The sequence below is a fragment of the Passer montanus genome, unplaced genomic scaffold (genome assembly GCF_014805655.1).
Source record: "Passer montanus isolate IOZ18808 unplaced genomic scaffold, ASM1480565v1 scaffold62, whole genome shotgun sequence".
In the NCBI taxonomy this organism is placed as follows: domain Eukaryota; kingdom Metazoa; phylum Chordata; class Aves; order Passeriformes; family Passeridae; genus Passer; species Passer montanus.
Genome location: NW_024371260.1, coordinates 94261 through 99389, shown reverse-complemented (window position 1 = coordinate 99389; position 5129 = coordinate 94261). Strand labels below are relative to the sequence as shown.

At 45.6% G+C, this 5129-nt stretch overlaps 1 protein-coding gene across 6 annotated transcripts in view; it reads right to left on the bottom strand.

Annotated features, from left to right (window-relative positions):
- CASZ1 (castor zinc finger 1) overlaps positions 1–626 on the bottom strand; it is a 190033-nt gene extending 189407 nt beyond the window's left edge. For all 6 annotated transcript variants that reach the window (XM_039727526.1, XM_039727524.1, XM_039727537.1 and 3 more), the window contains exon 1: positions 73–626. The gene's annotated coding sequence lies outside the window, so the exon portion shown is untranslated. The remainder of the gene's footprint in view (positions 1–72) is intronic.
- Between the last annotated feature and the right edge of the window lie 4503 nt (positions 627–5129).

The following is a 5129-nucleotide window of genomic DNA, read 5'->3' as shown; positions in this document are numbered from 1 at the left end:
CGCCCGCGCAGCGCCCCGGCCCCGGGGCTGCCGGCGGCGGGGCCGGGGCCGGGCGGGAGCGGACGGGCTTACCTGCACTTGGGGCTGCTTTGGTTGACTTTCCAAGTCAAGGGAAATGTGTGTGTGTTTGGGATGGAGGCAGCAGCGCGCATGCGCCATCAAACTTGCCCTGATCCCGGATTTTTCCTCCTCGCGCTCCCCTTTGCTTTGATTATTGAATTTTCCTATTTCTAACAGGAGGACGGGCGTCGCGCAAAACCCGGCCTGGAGCCCGCCGCCGTCCGCCCCGGCCCGCCCGGGGTGGGGAAGGGGGGAGCGGCGGGAGGGAGCGGGCACGGAGCGGACTCGGTCTCCAGGCAGGCAGGGCAGGCAGTCAAGGGAGAGACACCTGCAAAACACGGACTGGATCACCCTCCCCTGGCAAGGGAAAAGGCGAGAAAGTGTCCCCATTTCCCCGCCCGCGCGCGCAGCTGCCTGTCCCCTACCCTGTTCCTGCACCAGCGGTTCCTCTTACCCATCCGTGGTCCTTCCCAGAGAACCACTGTAAATTTTATAAAATTTTCTATTTTGCAGTCTGCTGACCCCGTTCACCTTAGTTCCCTGAGACTAAACTCCATGGAGATGGCGAATAACTAGGTTGTGTGTGCTGCTTTATTCTTCTGCTGGTTTTCCTAGGCATGATGTTCAGTTGCTATTTTACAAACTTCTAAACTTCAGTATTTTTCTTTTGCTAATGTTCTTTTTCTGATTTCACTCAAGTTTAGAACTGTTGTCTCAGATCTACAACTGTAGCATTTCTCAGTTTGGCTGTGCTGGCTTTCCTGGTAGTTGCGCACAGGACTAACTTTTTCAGGTCTGGATCCTAGCATAAATGCCAAGGAACAAATGTGCAAGCTATGAGCGGCCTTGGCTCTGTGAGTAGACTAGGCTGGTTTTGGGAGATGTCTTTGCAGGATCAGAGACAAGAGTTCTCACGCACCTGAATTTCCAGCAGGCAGGCATCACATTTCTGTGTTAAACTACTTTCCCCAGCTCCACCTTTCATTTCACTGAGACAGTGAGTATACATTACAGTTGCATGTGCACATTTTGTGGCGGTGATTCCATAGAGGCATCCACAGAGACCTTTTCTGTCACCCCCTGGTTGCCTCTAGAGGAGCCAAGAGCCTGGGCTCGCTGGGGTTTGGAGGTGCAGCTGCCTGCCTGCCCAGGCAGAAGGGCTGTGGGCTGGATCTGCCTCCACTCCAGGGCTTGCAGGATTTGGGCCCTGGGCCGCAGCTAGGCAAACCTGAACGCTCTTGGATAATTTTGCTCATTGGCAGCAGGGTACTCCACATCAGCACACCCACACAGAAGCCCTTGCAGGAGCGTCTTGCTCTTCCCATGTGCTTCCCTGTCTGTGTCTGTCTCCACCTGTTGCCTCTTGTCTGGTGTTTACACCATCAGCTCTTTGGTGCAGAAACCATGGTTTTGCTCTGGATTTGTCAGTGCCTTGCACAATGTGGCCCAGCTCCATAACCACAACTCCTATGTGCTATTGCTACACACACAAATAATAACAATAATTAATAATAATAGGCTAATTCCTCTGATTTTGATGTGACTACTCATGTGAGTAAAAGTGACTCACATACATGAGCGTGTGTGGGACCACTGCCAGGTTTTGTCTTGAGCTTTTATTGTGAGTCTTCCAATATTTGGTGTTCTCTTTTGATTCCCAGCTCCTGGAATGACTTGTTTCTAGCACTTGCCTTTACACAAGGACACTTGGAAATGTGGCCTAGTGCTGTCAAAAGCCTCAGAAGCCAGAGAACAAATAGGAAACTTCCAAAGAAATAAATTTTTAATGGCTTTTGTGAAATTCCTGTGATTTGGCAGCTCAGGGAGGAGTGGAGTCTGACTCATGAATTTTGAGCAGTCAAGTTTAGCAATATGCATCAATTGAGTTAAATATTTAGGTCCCTGTAAAGACTAGACTTTTACTAACCAGGCCAAACTTATAGTGCAGAGACATATTTTGTGGAAATAATGTTTATAGTGCCAGTGTCTTTGCAAAATCTGAGTTTTTGTATATTTGCATATTGTTTGGGATTTGTCATTCTGTAATTATTTGTTTTAACCTGTTCACAGTAAGAAAGCAAAAAAAAAGACATGAAAGTGAGATTATTAAAGTAAATAGGACTGTGTGAAACTCTTATAATAATTGTAGCAAGTATTTATAAATTGCTGAAAATACAACCAGCAAACTTCTTGAGTTTGGTATGTTGGAGAGACACTGCCAGGTTAAAACCTATATGCTTCTGGAAGTAAATGTTCCAACTTCTTCTTACAGAAGTAAAAGAGAGCAGGTCCCAAGCTATGAATTCTTGCTTATGAGGCATCCCTGAAGAATGAAGGGTTGGGAGAATAGGGCCCTTTAATTAAACCTGCATCGTTACTTTTAATTGCATTTACTTACTATTTTCTCCTGTTCGTGTTTTTGCATTTCTCTCATCTAGGGTGTTGGATGCAGACTGAATGTTCTTCCTTCTGTTTGGAAGTTTTCTAATTTTGAAGTGCTGTGGACCTGGCCTACTTAGGAGGAGCACTTGGGCAAGTGCTTTTGAGGTGGTCCTGTTTATCACCACAGATCCTCTTCTGCCTGTGCTCCCTGCATGTGGTGGGAGGCTCGGACACCGTTGTGAGTTGTGCCTCTGGCAGCTTTGAGTCTCCTTGCAGAGCACAGCTCACTCAAAGTCCAGTGAGCCCCTGATGTTCACGATACGAGCCCCAGAGTGTGCAGCTCCTCAGCCAGATAGAACAGGAGGTAATGACACCTTACACGGCCCCTTCTAGATAGAAAGAATATAATTTAGCAAATTGCAAATGATGCATGCTTAACTATTTATGCAGCATCTTCCTGTCATCAACCCAAAGCAATTTTACTTCCGTGTTGAACAGTGGATGAAAATGTTCTATAGATTTAACCATTGCGGGAGTTCCTTTTAAGTGGTGCAGTAATCTCTCTCCAGCTAATTTAGTGTTGTAATAAGGCACCACCCTCACAAGTCCTTTGTGTTCTTGTGTCAATACTGCCCCCAAACCAAAAGTGCTGGCATCTGCATCTGTCAGAAAAGTGGGTCTGAAACACAGACCAAGAAAAGCAACATGCCCATCAGTGGAGCAATATGGCCATCAGCAGGGCGATCTCAAAAGCCTTTTGCTCACTTTGATCATACCCGATTTCATTCCGATTTCCTCTAAAATGTGATTTATTTTCTCAGCAGGACCATGATATAGTTTAACAGTACTGGAAAATTCAACAATAAATCTCAAACAGAAGCTGACTGAGATGCATCTGGTGAGCCAGAATGCTTCAGTACAGATTCAGTTTTGTTCTTTCCCATGGGGGTTCCTTGGGAATTCATCTTGAACCAGATGATGTCTCTCATTGGGATTGAAGATCCTTAACCAAAGACCTCTAAGGAAAATGTCTCTCAGTTTTGCTCTTTTTTGTTTCAAGCATACAACACGACAGTGGAAAAATCCAAAAGGAATCTTGGACATTACTTTCATTTCCTTTCCTCTTATAGTTTTCTTTGCTGGCATTTATTAAACCTGTGAGCCCTTACACAGTTATGGCTCCCATCTTCAGTAGTTCCTGCTTGCCTGGTCATTTAACAAACAGTGGCACAAGATCATTGGCAGCTTAGGTTCCACACACTCCTCCATCTCCAAAGAGGTTTCATCTATTCCCAGACTTTCTTTAGCTACCATCGCATGTAGTGATGCCATTAGTTGCTGCCCTTGGGGAGAGGACATCCTGCACACTGCAAGCTTGTTGCCCACAAGATATTGGTTCTATTGAGCTACATATTTCAAATGAATTTCCATGGACTGAACTTGCAGGACACATTTTTGCTATTTATCATTCAGCAATTAGCAACGATAGCATTCAAACTCATTGTTAGGTCGTCTGCTGTCCACAACTCTTGATTAAACCTAGAAATTTGTCTCTTAAGCCTAACTTCTATGAAACTGCTTTGCTTTTGCTCAGAGCCCTCATTTCCACTGTGGAGTGGGGTGGGTGCAGCTGTGTAGACATGCAGGACATGGTGTCTGTCAAATCCCCTTGTGAGCTGCTGGGCAGCAGTGAGATGTGAGCATGAGGTGGTAATACAAGTCATTCAGCATAGAAGTGAGCACAACATTTAGACTGATGACAGGACAGCTGTGGGTCAAGCACACAGGCTATGTCTTTACTGCAGAGTAGAGGTTAATGCATTTTATTCACACCCAGCACATACCCCAGAACACTCCATCTGGTTATGCTGTGCAAGTACAGCCTGAGAAAACTACATACCCTTAAAAATTACCCACCCAAGAAAAATGATGCTAAAACAACATGAGAAGGGCATGAATGAAAATGCCATAAGCAGAGAAATACATGCTGAGAGTTCTACCTTTGTGCTCAGGTCACCCTGCTTTCAGCAGAAGGGAAGAAAGAATGCAAAGGTAGTTGCTATAGCTCTGAGGCTCATGGCAATACTCAGGCTGACGCCTTGTTCCCGCCCACTCGGAGCAGGTGACATGCTTTCCATAGGCCTACATGCCACATTAATTCCTCAAAGAGGCACTTAATCTCTAGTAAATGAGGAGCTGGATGAGGTCTAGACTGACCAAACTACCAAACTGGACTGGCCCAGTCACCTATCCCATGTGGACTACCCAAGGGCCATAAGGCGACAGGAGTGACATTTTCCAAACCCAGCGCAGAGCAGGGCGCTGTCCAGGACCTCTGATCCTGCTTCACAACTCACTGGAAGAATGAAGAAATCACTCAGACATGCACTATAAAAAGCCTGTGTATTTACTTAGTTTCATAATGGAAAATTAAAAGTAATTGCAGAGGAGGAGGAGGCATTTTTTTCAGTTGCAAGTACAATATTATCCACTTCCCTATTTTATCATTGGAGTGGCACAAGTAATCAAGGAATATTATGTGGTCATTTTTGTCAAGTACCTTTTTGTCACAGGCAACTATTTATTTGCATGTGCCCATTTCAGAAGAAGAAATTGGTTAGATCCCAATCGTACCCTGCTCCAAATCCTCTGTGCAGAGGAGGCATTGCTTCACACTGGCAGTACTA